Below are 17,696 nucleotides of genomic sequence, written 5' to 3'. Positions count from 1 at the left end.
ACAAATTCTTTGTTTAGGTCACCGTCCAGAAGTATTTTAGCTAGGTTTTCTTCTAAAACTGTTACGGTTTCAGGTCTTAGATTTAAGTCTTTTATCCTTCTAGAGCTGATGTTTGTAGATAGTGAGGGACAGGGATCCAGTTTCATTCTTCTATATGTGGCTATCCAGTTGTCCCAGACATTCTATTATTGTTTTCCTCAATTTATGTTTTTGTATCCTTTGTCAAAATATCAATTGGTTATAAGTATTTGGCTTTATTTCTGGGTTCTTTATTCTATTCCATTGGTCTATGTGTCTACGTTTATACCAGTATCATGTTGTTTGGATAACTATAGCCTCGTATAATTTGAAGTTGGATAACGTGATGCCTCCAGATTTGTTCTTTTTGCTTAGGATTGTGTTGGCTATTCAACCTCTTTTTTTGGTTCCATATGAACCAAAAAAATGTTTTTTTCTAATTCTGTAAAAAAAGATGTTGGTATTTTGATAAAAATTACATTGAATCTGCAGATTTCTTTGGGTAGAATGATCATTCTCATGATATTGATTCTCCAAACCATGAGTATGGGATGTATTTCCATTTGTTTGTGTCACCTATGATTTCTTTCAGTAGTATTTTATAGTTTTCTCTGGTAGAGATCTTTCACTTTCTTAGTTAAGTATAGTCCTAGGCATTTCATTTTTTTCACAGCAATTGTAAGAGAGATTGAGTTCTTGATTTGATCCTCAGCTTGGTTGTTATTGGTGTCTAGCAGTTCTACTGATTTGTGTACATTGATTTTGTAACCTCAGAGTTTACTGAATTTGTTTATCAAATCTAGGAGTCTTTTGATGGAGTCCATAGGATTTTCTAGGTTTATGATCATGTCAGTGGCAAACAGATTGTTTGACTTCTTCCTTTCTAATTCGGATGCTTTTTATTTCCTTTTCTTAGGACGTACAGTAATATGTTGAACAGAAGTGGTGAAAGTGAGCATCCTTGTCTTGTTCCATTTCTTAGGGAGAATGCTTTCAACTTTTCCCCATTCAGTATGATGCAGGCTGTGGGTTTGTCATATGTGGTTTTTATTATTTTGAGGTGTGTTTTTTCTATGCTTAGTTTGTTGAGGGTTTTTTATTATAAAGGGATGCTGAGTTTTATTGAATGCTTTTTCTGAGTCTATTGAGATAATCACATGGTTTTTGTTTTTAATTCTGTTTATGAGATGAATCACATTTATTGACTTGTATATATTGAACCATCCCTGCATCCCTGGGATGAAACTCACTCAGTCATGGTGAATTATATTTTTGATGTGCTGTTGAATTCAGTTTACTAGCTTTTTGTTGAGGATTTTTGCATCCATGCTCATCAGGGATATTAGTCTGTAGTTTTTTTTGTGTGTGTCATTTTCTGGTTTTGGTATCAGGGTGATACTGGCTTTGTAGAATGAGTTAGGGAGGAGGATCTCTTTCTCAATCTTTTAGGGTGGTTTTGGTAAGATTGGTATCAATTTTTCTTAGAATGACTGGTAGAATTCAGCTGCGAATCCATCTGGCCCTGCGTATTTTCGTTGTAGGTGGTAATTTTTTTTTTCTTTGAGATAGGGTCTTACCTTTTACTCAAGCTGCAGTACACAATCACAGTTCACTGCACCCACCCTTGACCTCCCAAAGCTTAAGTAGTCCTCCAACCTCAGCCTCCCAAGTAGCTGGGACTACAGGCATGTACCACCACATCCAGCTAACTTTTGCCTTTTTTTGTAGAGATGGGGTGTCACCATGTTGCCCAGGCTGGTCTCCAACTCCCAGGCTCAAGTGATCTGCCTGCCTCTGCCTTCCAAAGTGCTAAGATTAGAGGTGTGAGCAACCATGGCTAGCTGGTAACTTTTTATTACTGATTCAATCTCACTTCTTGTTATTGGTTTGCTTAGGACTTCTATTCTTCCTGATCCAAGCTAGGAGCATTGTATGTTTCCAGAAACTTATTCATTTCCTCTAAATGTTCTAGTTTTTGTGCATAGAGGTGCTCATAGTAGTCCCCAATGATTGTATTTCTGTGGTGTTGGTTGTAATGTCTCCATTTTTATTTCTAATTGAGCTAATTTGAATCTTCTCTCTTTTTGGTTAATCTAGCTAATGATCTATTGATTTTATTTATCCTTTCAAAGAACCAACTTTTTGTTTCATTAATCTTTTGTATTTTTAAACTTCAATTTCATTTAGTTCTTCTTTGATCTTTGTTATTTCTTTTCTTCTGCTAGTTTTGTGTTTGGTTTGTTCTTGTTTCTTTGGTTCCTTGAGGTATGATATTAGGTTGCCAATTTGTGACCTTTCAGACTTTTTGATATAGGCATTGGCACTATAAACTGTCCCCTTAGCACTGTTTTTGTTGTATTCCAGAAGTTTTGATACCTTGTATCACTATTATCATTCATTATGAACAATTTTTAAATTTCTATCTGAATTTTATTGTTAACCCAAAAATCGTTCAGGAGCAGATTGTTTAATTTCCATGTATTTGTATAGTTTTGAAGGTTCTTTTTGGAGTTGATTTCTAGTTTTATTCCACTGTAGTCTGAGAATATACTTGACATGATTTTGATTTTTGAAAGTTTTTGAGACTTGTTTTGTGGCCTGTCATATGATTTATCTTGGAGAATGTTCCATGTGCTGATGAGAAGAATACACATTGTGCAGTTCTTGGATAGAATGTTCTGCAAATATCTGTTAGGTCCCTTTGTTCTGAAGTGCAGTTTAAAACCAGCATTTCTTAGTTGACTTTCTGCCTGAATAATCTGTCTAGGACTGTAAGTACAGTGTTGAAGTCCTCTGCTATTATTATGTTACTGTCTATCTCTCATCTTAGGTCTAGAAGTAATTGTTTTATGAATCTGGCAGCTCCAGAGTTAGAGGCATATGTATTTAAGATTGTAATATCTTCTTGTTGGATTGATCCATTTTTCACTATGTAATGCCTTTTTTGTCTTTTTCCTACTGTTGTTACTTGTCTGTTTTATCTGATACAAGAACAGCAACTTCTGCTCACTTTTGGTTTTCTTTTGCACAGAATGTTTTTGTCACTCCTTTACCTTGAATCTATAAGAATCATTATGTGTTAGGTGAGTCTCTGAAAGACTGAAGCTATGTGGTTTGTGATTATTTTTTATCCATGCTGCCAATTTGTACCTTAAAGTAGAGCATTTAGACCATTTACATTCAACATTAATATTGAGATATAAGGTACTGTTCCAGTCATCATGTTGATTATCATTATCTAGATATTTTGTGTTCTTCATTGTGTTATTGTTTTATAGACCCTATGAGCTTTATGTGTCAAGAGATTCTGTTCTGGTTTATATCAACATTTTGTTTCAAACTTTAGAAATCATTTTAGCATTTCTTGTAGGGCTGGTCTGATAGTGACAAATTCCCTCACTATTTGCTTATCTGGAAAAAAATCACTTTATTTTGTCTTCATTTGTGAGACAATTTTGATGAATACAAAATTCTTGGCTGAGTTATTCTGTTTTAAGAAGGCTAAACTGGGCGCGGTGGCTCATGCCTGTAATCCCAGCACTTTGGGAGGCCGAGGCGGGTGGATCACGAGGTCAAGAGATTGAGACCATCCTGGTCAACATGACGAAACCCTGTCTCTACTAAAAATACAAAAAAATTAGCTGGGCACGGTGGTGCGTGCCTGTAATCCCAGCTACTCAGGAGGCTGAAGTAGGAGAATTGCCTGAACCCAGGAGGCGAAGGTTGCAGTGAGCCAAGATCACGCCATTGCACTCCAGCCTGGGTAACAAGAGCGAAACTCCGTCTCAGAAAAAAAAAAAAAAAAAGAAGAAGGCTAAAGGGGCCAGGCACGGTGGCTCACGCCTGTAATCCCAGCACTTTGGGAGGCCGAGGCGGGTGGATCACGAGGTCAAGAGATCGACCATCCTGGCCAACATAGTGTAACCCCGTCTCTATGAAAAATACAAAAATTAGCCAGGCGTTTGGCACATGCCTGTAGTCCCAGCTACTCGGGAGGTCAAGGCGGAAGAATCGCTTGAACCCAGGAGGCAGAGGTTGCAGTGAGCCGAGACTGCGCCACTGTGCTCCAGCCTGGCGACAGAGCAAGACTCTGGCTCAAAAAAAAAAAAAAAAAAAGAAGAAGGCTAAAGAAAGGATCCCAATCCCTTCTGGCTTGTAAATTTTCTACTGAGAAGTCTACTATCTGTCTGATAGGTTTGCCTTTATAGGTTACCTGATGCTTTTGACTCACTGCTTTTAGAATTCTTTCTTTCACACTGACTATAGATAGTCTGATGACTATATTCCTTGGTGATATCCTTTTTGCAATGAATCTCCCAGGACTTCTTTGAACTTTTTGTATTTAGATGTCTAAATCTTTAGCAAGGTCAGGGAAGGTTTTCTCAATTATTTTCTCAAAGAAGTTTTTCACATTTTTTTTTTCTTCTCCTTCAGGAACACCAGTAGTTCTTACATATGTGCATTTTACATAATACCATATTTCTTGGACACATTGTTCATTTCTATAAATTCTTTTTTTTTTAATTTTTGTGTGATGGGGTTAATTCGAAAGCCTTGTCTTAGAGCTCTGAGATTCTCTCTTCTATTTGGTCTATCTTATTGTTAAAACTTTCCAGCTCATTTTTTGTAATTCCCTAAATGCCTAAATGTGTCTTTCATTTCAAAAAGTTCTGGTTGATTTTTTAAAAAATATTTATCTCTTTAGAAAATGTTTTATTTATATCCTGAATTGATTTTTAAATTTTTATATGTTGTTTTTCACCTTTCTCTTATATCTCCTGGAGTAGCTTAATTATCAACCTTTTGAATTATTTGTCTGGTAAAGATTTGTTTCATTTTGTTTGTTGAAAGATTTCATCTTGGTTTGGATCCATTGCTGGAGAGCTAGTATGATCTTTTGGGGGTGTTATGGAACCATATTTTGTCATACTGCCAGAATTATTTTTCTGGATCCTTTTCATTTAGGTAGACTATTTCTGTTAATTATTTTTTAATTTATTTTTGACTGTGATTTTTTTAATTTCATTTTTTTCCCCCTTGAAGATGTGACTTTAGGTTTATAGTTTATTGTAACCTAACTCATCTCTGGTGCTTTCAAGGATGAAGATTCTGTATGAGTTTCTTGGTTATGTAGAGTCTTTATACAATGGCTTTCTTAGGTGCTGACTGTAGCAGCATGTGCTCAGTATGTGTGCAGGTTTGCTGTCTCCTGTGGGGTTGGAAATGGCAGAGGTCTCTTGAAACTTATCTCATCCCCCAGTTTCGTGTACTTTTTATTTATTTTCACCCCAGTGCTTTATTTACAGGGTTGAACAGTTCAGGCTTCAGGCCAGCAGGGGTGTCCATGGGTAAAAACCTGCTGTGGTTAAATCAGTTTGGTAAATGCAATACCAAAGGTCCTAGTCTTGACAGAGTCAGCTGTGGGAGCTCTCAGTGAAACACATGGAGGTATTTTTTAGGGGGAAGGGAAGGAGCTACCTCAGCTCCACTGCCAGGCTAGCAGGAAAGCAATCCACCTCCCAGTCACACTCCTGACCCAGTGCTTCTGCCATTTAGATCAGATAGGCATCTCTTCATTTGCAGGCATGTTGATGTTCCAGGTAGACAGGAGTTGTAACTCTACCCTTTGTGCAAGCCTGAATCTGGAGGACACTCCTCTGGTGGGGATGCAGTCACCCTGAAGTGTCCCAGAAAGGCTGTCTACAGCTGCATCCATACTGACCTGTGGGATAAGCTCCCACTATGTCTGCAGTGGTGGATGCAGGGAGAAAAAGTTCCCTTCTCGGAGATCATTCATGAGCACCAGGACTACCTGACTGTTGACTTTCCCTACTAATCCCATCACTGCACCTTTGCCTCTGTGGAAAGAAGGTTCCCACAAGTGAAAAGTCCTGAGACTCAAGTTCTGACATCTGGGTTCTTTTGGCCCTTGGGGTGCTCCCTTGATGTGGCACACCCCCCTTTCCTCTAGGAGTAGGAGTCCCTGAGGACCAGACTACTGTAAACAATGCTGCTCCTCCGTGTCTGGCCGTGCTGTGGGACTGTCACACTCCAGCTTGGTGCTGGGGAATGTCTGCAAGGGGTCCAGTGATGTGACCTGTCCTCAAGACTCCCAGTAGTGGGTATCAGCTCTGCTGAGGGTAGCAGGGGAATTACGTAGACTCTGAGATTCCTTGGTTATAAATAGCCTTAGTGTATTGTCTTTCTCAAATGCCAGTAGTAGTAGTAGTAGTAGCAGTAGTAATGAATTGGTCATGTGGACAGACTGAGGACCCCCTGGTTAGCCAGAGTGATACAGGCAATGGTGGTCGCTGAGGTCATGCACAAGTTTTCTCCTTCCTTGGCACAGTGTTATTCCACTTGGAGGTGCTGTCATGGACTGTCAGTTGACCTCCAGCCAGAAAGTGGCGCTTGCAAAAGAACACCAACTGCAATAGTAGCAGTGGGATTTGTGCTTGCCTTATGTTACCCGGGACAGGTACTGTAGTGACTCGGGTAATAGGTGGGGCCATAGAGCTCCAAAACGTTTCTGTCCTTTCTGTGAAGCCCGAGAGCAAATGAAGAAGCAAGCGCTGCTTCTGGGAAAAGCTACCAGAGCAAATGCTGGATCAGGCAGGTTCACGCTCTGGCTGCCCACATGTGGGGCAAGCAGTGGCCCCGCTGGGGGTCAGAGAGCATTTCTCTGGCCACAGGGGTAATGTTGCAGCGGGGAGTGCAGCTGCCTCTGCTACACAGAAGTCTCTGTACAGGGGTTGGGGGGTAGCAGGTGGCAGTAAGCCCCACCAGCTCCCATGCACTTAGCAAGGCAGGTCCCTCACCCTCAGTGTTGCGCTCGCAGCAGCTAGCTAGAATCCAGGCAGTCTGCATTCAGAACTCAAGACTGCCCCATGCCATAAGCCTTCCCCAAGGAGACAGTAACCAAAGCTTTCAAACCACGCCCCTCCCAGTCTGCCCCTGAAGCGGGGGTGCCCAGCCTCTGCAGCCCATGTCCCATTCACTTCTTGCTTCTGTCCAAGGGGGTTTGTCCCCATTCGAAATTGTACTGTGAATCTCAATTGGGAACTTCTGTCAACCTGTGACTGCTGCCTGAGTTAGCTGGCAGATTTCTACACAGTCCCCTGTGAAGTAGAATCAGGAATATCTTCCCTCCATCCCCAGTGGAGCCTGGGAGTGCATGCAAAGCCCTTCCCAATGCTGCTTTTTCTCATACATTCCCCACTGCTCACTAAAATCAGCTCCAGCGCTGGACAGGGTTAAGTTCTTCCCTCATGGGCCTGGACTGCCAGCTTCCCAAGTGGGAGTGTATGCTCCAGAGGCAATTTATTCCTCTTTCACGCTCTGGGGACTTAGTTTTCCATTGGCTCATGGTGTGGGCTGCAACCCAATGCTTCTTTCAAGGGGTCTGTGGTTTCTTTCCGTTTTCCTGTTAAGTTCCTGTGTTGCTTCTAGGAGAAAAGCTCGCAATGTGAGTCTCTACACACTATTTTGTCTTTCCAAGTGGAAGAGGCATGCTAACACTGCCTCCAATCTGCCATCTTGGGGGCAACAGAGTGAGACCTTGTCTCTTAAAAAAAGATAGGGGCCAGGCGCGGTGGCTCACGCCTGTAATCCCAGCACTTCGGGAGGCCGAGGCCGGTGGATCACGAGGTCAAGAGATTGAGATCATCCTGGCCAACATGGTGAAACCCCGTCTCTACTAAAAATAAAAAATTAGCTGAGCGTGGTGGCACGCTCCTGTGGTCCTAGCTACTCCGGAGGTTGAGGCGGAAGAATCGCTGGAACCCAGGAGGTGGAGGTTGCAGTGAGCCGAGATTGTGCCACTGCACTCCAGCCTGGCGGCAGAGCAAGACTCCGTCTCAAAAAAAAAAAAAAAAAAAAAAAAGATGGGGAAGGGAAGGAGTCTTGGCTTTTAGAGATTAGCTGCTTTAATATGTATGGACAAAATGATATCACTGATTTGCTGACAAAATGATTTGTCAGTGATTTACTTCAAAGTAATCCAGTGATGCAGATAAGAGGGGTGAGGGATAATGATGGGAAAGATAATGGGAGGGGTTATAGATGAAACAAATTTGGCCATGAGCTGATTATTATTGAAGCTAGGCAATGACTGCACGGGGATCCATATATTATTTTCTCTCTCTGTCTCTTTTTATTTTTTTGTTTTTGAGACAGAGTTTCTCTCATTGCCCAGGCTGGAGTGCAATGGCGCAATCTTGGCTCACCACAACCTCCGCCTCTTGGGTTCAAGTGATTCTTCTGCCTCAGCCTCCCGAGTAGCTGGGATTACAGGCATGTGCCACCAAGCCCAGCTAATTTGGTATTTTTAGTAGAGATGGGGTTTCTCCATGTTGTTCAGGCTGGTCTCGAACTCCTGACCTCAGGTGGTTCGCTCACCTCGGCCTCCCAAATTGCTGGGATTACAGTCGTGAGCCACCGCACCTGGCTCATATAATATTTTCTCTTTTCAATGCAATCCCGACCTGGAGTAAGGTCAAATTTCACAGGTTAAGGGCACAGCCACCCACAGGACACCTTTTACCCCAGATACCAGCTATTATAAGTTCCAGGGTTCCTGAGCCACCTGTGCTTCTGACCAACTGACCACAAATCCAGGGATTCCCACTAACTCCTCAGGTTTCATAATGCACCAGAGTGACTCATAGAATGCAGAAAAGCACTATACTTAGGCTTAGAGTTTCATTATAAAAGACACAAATCAGGAGCATCCGAATGAAAAGGTGCAGAGAGCAAAGTCTGGGAGGGTCCCACATTCAAAGTGTTCATATACTCAGGACCTGTCACCCTGCTGGCACGCTGATGTATGATTATCGTCCTGCACGGTTCCCCTAGCTCTCATGTCCAGAGTTTTTATTTGGGTTTTATTTTGTAGGCATGATTGGTTGAATCATTGGGAGTGTGATTGAGTTCAGTCTCAAGCCCCCTGCTCCTCCCTGGGGTCAGAGGTCAGAAGTCAGGCTGATATCCACATTGCTCAAAGCCCCAACCCTCTAGTCACATGGATGGCTTTTCTGGCATGGCCAGCCCCTATCCTGAGTGGCATCATTAACATAAACTCGGGCATAATCTGAGGGTATTATTTTATAGAAATACAGCCTTCCACAATTGTTGGAACTGCTTAAAGAGTCTCTGTAAAGCTGTGGTCCTTTTGTCTGATACTGAAGCTTGAAGTCCAGAGAGCAGGGAGTTGGAAAGGGATAATGGATTTAAAGTGAGGAAGATCAAGAAAAGACTGCGACTCACAGCATGAACTAGAACCCAGCAGGACAAATTGAAACTCATGTCAGTTCATATTCCTTCTGGTGTTGATAGTGGGAACCCATCCTCACGGAACCAAACACACACCAGGCCCAGGAGGCGGGAAGCTGAGGGAAAACCCAGTGGAAGGTAGAGCAGGCCCAGCCGCTACTTCATGCTGATGAGGTGAGTCAGCAGATCAGGAACAATGTGTGTGAGCTACAAAATCACTGCAGCTTCCCATCTGCTTTCTGAATCTCACAAAACTCTCCTCTGTGGCCCACCATATTCAGAAACATACAAGAAACAAAATTGTTAGTTCAGCTTAGCCAAGTCAATACATTACAAGGCCACCACGCCACACTTAATAAAAAGTAAACATTTGTAACTCAATCAGCCAGTGCCTGCAAGTACTTACTTAAGGGCCAAGGTATTTCACAAAGTAAACTGAAACACACATGGTGAATCCCACCGACCACTGGATACATATTTGCATTGCCACCCATTATTCCTTCTCTCTTCTCCTCTAAGAGGATAAGATCTCCCATCAATTCTCCCTCCACCTTTTATTCTCTCTCAATAATCATGCGTCATCAATTAACTTCTGTCTCTGGCTGTTCTATATCTTCAGCTTATTTTTTTAAACTTCCCGTGATTCTGTAAATCCCTACAGCAAATAACCTTTTTTTCTCTTTTCCATTACAGCCAAGTGTTGAGTACAAAAAAAGTCTATTCATGCTATTGTTCCTTCTATAATATGATTTTTCTATAGTATTTGAGAAGATTCAATTCCTCTGTAAGTAACAAGAAAAACAAACAAGTAGAACAACAGGTGACACTCATAAAACATGTTGAAGAATGTTAGCAAATGTATTATATTAGAAATCTTTTAAGTTAAACATAAGTAGCATATACAGAACATATATTTGATTAGCATAGATTAAAAGAACGGAAACAGAGTGTGCTACTTGTAGATAGGAAAGGATAGAAGGACCAAGTAAACCTAAAATATTAGTAAAATCACAGATCATGTATCCTCCAGAATGACAGCTATGTCATATTTAAATCAGCTACTGAATCATAACAGCTATTCTTGCCCCATGTGACCTCTGTCCAAGATACGCAGATACATTCACAGCTTCTCATCACTTCGTTGGTGAGTTTCTGTTGTGCACAGGCCGCTTGTCCCTCCATCTCTTTGAAAGAGCAAGCATGTGTTGGCTTCAGGCACCTTCAGTTTGCTGAGTCTCCTTGCTCACCCTTGACTCTGATCCTTGCATCAGACTATGCCCTCAGTAGGGAATTCTGACGTGTCTTTGTATGTGAGAGAGAGAGGATATGACCACTGTGTGACACAGAATTTTGTTTGTATGGCTCTTGTATCCAACTTGCATCCTATTCTCAGTGTGATAATTGATGTCATCCGTTTAACACCACTTGCTTCTTGCTTTGTGTTTAAAATTTACACAATAGGCTGGGCGTGGTGGCTCACACCTGTAATCCTAGCACTTTGGGAGGCTGAGATGGGAGGACTGCTTGAGCCCAGTAGTTCAAGACCAGCCTAGACAACATAGCAAAACCTTATCTCCAAAAAAATAAAAATGAAAATGAAAAATTAGCTGAGCATGCTAGTGTGTGCTTAAGCCCAGAAGGCTGAGGCTGCAATAAGCCATGATGATACCACTGCACTCCAGCCTGGGTGACAGCGAGATCCTGTCTCAAAAGGAAAACTAAAAAAAAAACCTTGTGATTCCAGCATCTTCATTTTCTCTCTCCCTGTCTCTTTGTGAACTCTAGAGCAGCCTGCCTGACAGTGCACTTGGAGGTACCATGACCAGCTTGTCCTGATTTGTAGCTTTTGCACACAAATCCAATATCCTAGAAACCCCCTCAGTTCTGCACAAACAGGGACAATTGCACCCTACTGGGAAGTAATTATTACATCAAGGTCATTTCCCACTGAAGCAGTCCCCTTACCTCTCCTTTTTTTCTTCAATTATTGTAATCTGGTTTCTATTGACACAAATTGCTGTGGGTTGAACGTGTGCTCTAAAGTTCATGCATTATAAACTTAATCCCCAAAGCATCAGTGTTGAGAGGTGGGACCTTTAAAAGGTGATTAGGTCATGAGAGCTGTGTCCTCATGAATGGATTAATGCCATCATTGTGGAAGTGGATTTCTGATAAAAGGGTAAGTTCAGCCCCCTTCCCATCGCTCTCTCACATGCTTTCCTGCCCTTCTGCCTTCCACAATGGGATGATTCAGCAAGAAGGCCCTCTTCAGATACAGAGCCTTCAACCTTGGACTCCCCAGCCTTCTGAACTGTAAGAAATAAATTTTTATTCTTCATAAATTATCCAGTCTTAGGCATTCTGTTATAGCAGCATAGAATGAACTAAGACAGCATTCTACCAAAAATGTTTTCATCGGGAGCACCAGTTACTTCCATATTTTCAAAGCAAATGGACACTTAATTGATTTCACTGAAGTAACTGACATTTTTGTCACATTTGCTTTCTTGAGGCCCTGTTCTCTTAGCTTCCACCACGTCTCTTGCATTACCTAGATGCTTTCTGGATTTAATGTGGACCAGTTGGACACCAAGCATCTGTAATTCAAAAAGTTCAAATAAGGGTTATAGGCCTTAAAAAGGAGGTAAAGAGAGAGATCAGAATAGAAAGTTTATTCAAAGGAATGATAACAGAGAACTTCCCAAACCTAGAGAATATATCAATATTCAAGTACAAGAAAGTTATAGAACACCAAGCAGATTTAATCCAAGTAAGACTACCTCAAGACATTTAATGATCAAACTTCCAAAGGTCAAGGATGAAGAAAGGATCCTAAAAGCATCAAGAGAAAGAAACAAATAACATACAATGGAGCTCCAAAACATCTGGCAGAGACTGCTCGGGGGAAACCTTACAGGCCAAGAGGGAGTGGGGTGACATATTTAAAGTGCTGAAGGAAAATCTTTTATTCTAAAATGGTATGTCCAACAAAAATATACTTTAAACATGAAGGGGAAATAAAGACTCTCCCACCAGACTGAAAAAAGGTCAAGGGATTTCATCAACACCTGACCTGTCCTACAAGAAATGCTGAAGGGAGTTCCTCAATCTGAAAAAAAGGGACATTAAGAGCAAGAGGAAATCATCTGAAGGTTCAGAACTCACTGGTGCTAATAGTAAGAACACAGAAAACAACAGAACATTATAACACTGTAATGGTGGTGTGTAAACTAGTCACATCGTGAGTAGAAAGACTAAAAGATGAACCTATCAAAAATAACCACAACAATTTTTCAAGACATAGTATGATAAGACATAAACAGAAACAACAAAAAGTTAAAAAGCAGGAATGGGGTTAAAGTATAGAGTTTTAATTAGTTTTGACTTTGCTTATTAGTTTGTTTATGTAATCACTGTTATCATCAGTTTAAAATAATCAGAAGACTATTGTAAGGTATTTGTAGGCCTCATGGTAACCTCAAATCAAAAAGCATACACAAAATGAAAAGCAGGAAATTGAAACATACCACCAGAGAAAGTCACCTTCACTTAAAGAAAGATAAGAAGAAAGTAAAGAAGAAAGAGAAGACTATGAAACAACCAGAAAACAAACAACAAAATGGCAGAAAGTCATTCTTAACATGGCATGTAAATGGACGAAATTCTCCAATCCAAAGATAGAGAGTGACTTAATATTAATAGATCTTAAAAAACAAGGCCCAATGATTTGTTGCTTACAAAAAACAACCTTCATATTTAAAGTCACACACAGACTGAAAATGAAGAGGTGGAAAAAGATATTCTATGCAAATGGAAACCAGAAAAAAGCAGGGATAGCTATACTTACATCAAACAAAATAGATTTCAATAAAAAACTAAAAAGAGAAAAAGAAGTTGATTATATAATGATAAAAGAGTCAATTCAGCAAGAATATATATAACAATTGTACATAGATAACAATTGTACATAGATATGCACCCGACACTGGAGCACCCGGATATATAAAGCAAATATTAGAACTAAAGAGAGAGATAGACCCCAATACAATAATAGCTGGAGACCTCAATGCCACACCTTCAGCACTGGACAGATCATCCAGACAGAAAACCAACAAAGAAACATCAGATTTAATCTGCACTGTAGTCCAAATGGACATAATAGATATTTACAGAACATTTCATCCAAAGGCTGCAAAATACACATTTTTTTCCTCAGCACATAGATCATTCTTAAGGATAGGCCATGTGCTAGGTCACAAAACATGTCTTTAAAAATTGAAAAAACTGAAATCATATCAAGCATCTTCTCTGACCACAACGGAATCAAACTAGAAATCAAGAGGAATTTTGGAAACTATACAAATATGTGGAAATTAAAGAGTGTGCTCCTGAATAACCAGTGGGTCAATAATTTTGTGTGTGTGTGTGTGTGTGTGTGTGTGTGTGTGTGTAGTCTCACTCTTTCGTCCAAGCTGGAGTGCAGTGGCACGTTCTCGGCTTACTGCAACCTCTTGCCTCCTAGATTCAAGCTATTCTCCCTCCTCAGCCTCCCGAATAGCTGAGATTACAGGCACCTGCCACCATGCAGCCACTATTTGTATTTTTAAAAGTGATGGGGCTTCACCATATTGGCTAGTCTGGTCTTGAACTCCTGAACTCAGGTGATCCTCATGAGGATTTTCCTAAAGTGCTGGGATTACAGGCGTGAGCCACCACTCCCAGCCTAATAAAAAAATTAAGAAGGAAATTGAAAAGTCTTAGCCAGACTTTCTAAGAAAAAAAGAGAGAAGACCCAAATAAATGAAATTAGAGATTAAAAAAGAGATACTACAACTAATATTGCAGAAATTCAAAGGATCATTAGAGGTTACTATGAGCAACTCTCTGCCAATAAATTGGAAAACTTGAAGAAATGGATAAATTCCTAGACACATACAACCTAGTAAGATTGAACCATGAAAAAATCCAATAGCTGAACAGACTGATAACAAAGGATAAGATCAAAGCTGTAATAAAAAGTCTCCCAGTAAAGAAAAGCCCAGGACCTAATGGCGTCACTCCTGAATTTTACCAAATATTTAAAGGAGAACTAACACCAATCCTACTCAAACTATTCTGAAAAACAGAGGAGGAAGTATTTCCAAATTCATTCTACAAGGCCAGTATTACCCTGATACCGAAATTAGACAAAGATACATTAAGATAATATATCCTTTAGTTAAGATGATTATCAGATGTTTTCATTTTAATGGGAAATGCAGGCAAACATTCTAAAATTTTAAAAAGAAAGTGTTTACAATATAATTAAGTTTCCTCTCACCCCTAGCCCATGGCTATTAAATTCCCACCACAACAGCAACCAGCTTCTGGTGGGTCTTTCCAGAGATGTTTGATTGATGGCTGCATGAACACATATGTGTACACATGCATGGAACACATATATTATATATGAATTGATTTCTAAATACAGTATGGACTCTACCTGGGCTCCATTTTAAACCAAAGGCACAGATTTCCCTATTTGCTTGTTATTTCTGACTTCTGTGACACAAGCACAAAAGCTGGAACACATACTTGTCCCTGACTCAGGCTCCCCTGGCCTGGACAACCCCAGCCTGCACCTCAGGTCCTCACGGCCCGCCCATCCGCCCTCAATCTGTTATCAGTGTCTCTTTCACAGGTGAGGAGGTAGTTACTTTTGATACGTATGTCCAATTTAGCCCAGGTACAAAGAAAGTAGGACAGTGCCTTTGTATTTTCTAAATCAAACTCACCTCTTCAAATAAAAGAAAAATATGTCATAAAAGAGTTTCAAAATTGAGGTCTGTTTTCACATATTCAAGTAGCAAAGTGGTGGAGGTGACATGACAGACACGGACCAAAAAGAAAAAATCACAACAAAAATCATATGCATAAAAACACAGATACACACTGAAAAGATAAGCAAGAATCTAACATTTTCCATCTCTGTGATTGTGGAGAGTAGAAGAGCTTATTTTTCATCTTTTAAATTACCTTGTCTGTTTCCTGGTCCATTTGCCTTCTGTTTCACTTGATTCACTCAGCCCCAGCCAATACTGCCAGCCTGACAACGAGCCTGGATTTGCGCAGCCAGCCCAGATTTTCAGATCTCTCCAGTGTGGCGGTTGTGGACTGACAGTGGGCTGTCCTCCGCCCCTCCCCTCCACAGGGCAGGAGGGACTCGCTTCCCATCTGCCAGGCAACTCAGTGTCTGCAGCTCTGCGTGGCAAGCCCATCAGATAAAGGGGGATCCCTGCTCTTGTTCGGTTGGTGTTCTCTGAAGAGGTTGGGGTTGAAGACCCTTTTTGTCTTTTAACAGGAAAAGACGTAGCCAGACTCACAAGCAAGGGAGGGACAAAGTTATATAAATGTGATATTTTTCAAGGGCAGTGCTGTGAAGATCCCCTAGCTCCCTTAGACCTGGGAACTAAGACCAGAAATGAGGCAAGGAGAGAGGCTCACCCCAGAGAAACACAAACCTGTTTTGCTTGGGAAGTTTCTCAGCACCACTGATTAAAATTTGCCATTCAGAATGGCAAATTTTCTAGGATTGCCCAGTTTATTCCCATGAATGCAGGCCTTATTCCCTGCTTGCTTCTCTGTTTACAGATCCTTGTCTTTTCATATTTACAGCCTAGGTTTGGATATTGACATCCACGGTGTTTTCATACCCAGGGGGAAGAGAAGAGCAGTGGAGAACTCAAGGGCAATTTAAAAACAAAAGGAAAAGCTCTGGAGTTGGGTAGGGCAGGCTGAGCCCACAGCTGATAAACTGAGTGAGACGTCAGTGGCTGAGAGGCTTGGATTAAGTCAGAGGCTAGTTCTGGAGGCTTTGGTGCCTTAGTCTTCCAATCTGAGAAGTGGGAGTTTACTTCTCAAGATGCCTTTCAGCAAGCGGCCCCTGCTCCCAATTGTTTATCATCTGGCAGGGATGAAACACAGATAATGTACTGAATTTCTTTAGCTTGTCTGTAAAATAATCAGGAAATCCTGGATATTTTTCGTATAAAACCCTTCAAATCGAGGTTTTTCTTTTTCTTGAGTTCTCAGCTATGTGATTGGCTGTTATGAAGGCAATCAGCGGTAGCGCTGAAAGAACAAGCGTCACTGTCAGAGCAAGCATTTCTAAACGCTCTCTTTCACCTCTTCGGCGAGCTGTTAAGACACCTGTCGCAACTCCTGAACAGCTGTTTAGGCACCCTGGTAACAGAAGAGAACTCCAGAAGAATCAATATCATGAAAATGGCCATACTGCCCAAAGTAATTTACAGATTCAACACTATCCCCATCAAGCTACCAATGACCTTCTTCACAGAACTGGAAAAAACCACCTTAAACTTCATATGGAACCAAAAGAGAGCCCACATAGCCAAGTCAATTCTAAGCCAAAAGAACAAAGTGGGAGGCATCACACTACCAGACTTCAAACTATACTACAAGGCTACAGTAATCAAAACAGCATGGTACTGGTACCAAAACAGAGATACAGACCTATGGAACAGAACAGAGGCCTTGGAGGCAACACAACATATCTACAACCATCCGATCTTTGACAAACCTGACAAAAACAAGCAGCGGGGAAAGGATTCCTTGTTTAATAAATGGTGTTGGGAAAACTGGCTAGCCATATGCAGGAAACAGAAACTGGACCCCTTCCTGACACCTTACACTAAAATTAACTCCAGATGGATTAAAGACTTAAACATAAGACCTAACACCATAAAAACCCACATAGCCAAGTCAATTCTAAGCCAAAAGAACAAAGTGGGAGGTATCACACTACCGGACTTCAAACTATAATACAAGGCTACAGTAATCAAAACAGCATGGTACTGGTACTAAAACAGAGATATAGACCAATGGAACAGAACAGAGGCTTTGGAGGCAACAGCACACATCTACAACCATCTCATCTTTGACAAACCTCACAAAAACAGGCAATCGGGAAAGGAGTCCCTGTTTAATAAATGGTGTTGGGATAACTGGCTAGCCACTTGCAGAAAACAGAAGTTGGACCGCTTCCTGACACCTTACACTAAAATTAACTCCAGATGGATTAAAGACTTACACATAAGACCTAACACCATAAAAACCCTAGAAGAAAATCTAGGCAAAACCATTCAGGACATAGGCATAGGCAAGGACTTCATGACCAAAACACCAAAAGCATTGGCAACAAAAGCCAAAATAGACAAATGGGACCTAATCAAACTCCACAGCTTCTGCACGGCAAAAGAAACAGTCATTAGCGTGATTCGGCAACCAACAGAATGGGAAAAAATTTTTGCAGTTTACCCATCTGACAAAGGGCTGATATCCAGAATTTACAAAGAACTAAAACAGATTTACAAGAAAAAAACAAACAAGCCCATTCAAAAGTGAGCAAA

Source organism: Aotus nancymaae, unplaced genomic scaffold (genome assembly GCF_030222135.1).
Source record: "Aotus nancymaae isolate 86718 unplaced genomic scaffold, 86718_ANA_hifiasm-v0.15.2.pri h1tg000020l, whole genome shotgun sequence".
Taxonomy (NCBI): Eukaryota; Metazoa; Chordata; class Mammalia; order Primates; family Aotidae; genus Aotus; species Aotus nancymaae.
Note: the sequence above shows the minus strand (reverse complement) of the source record.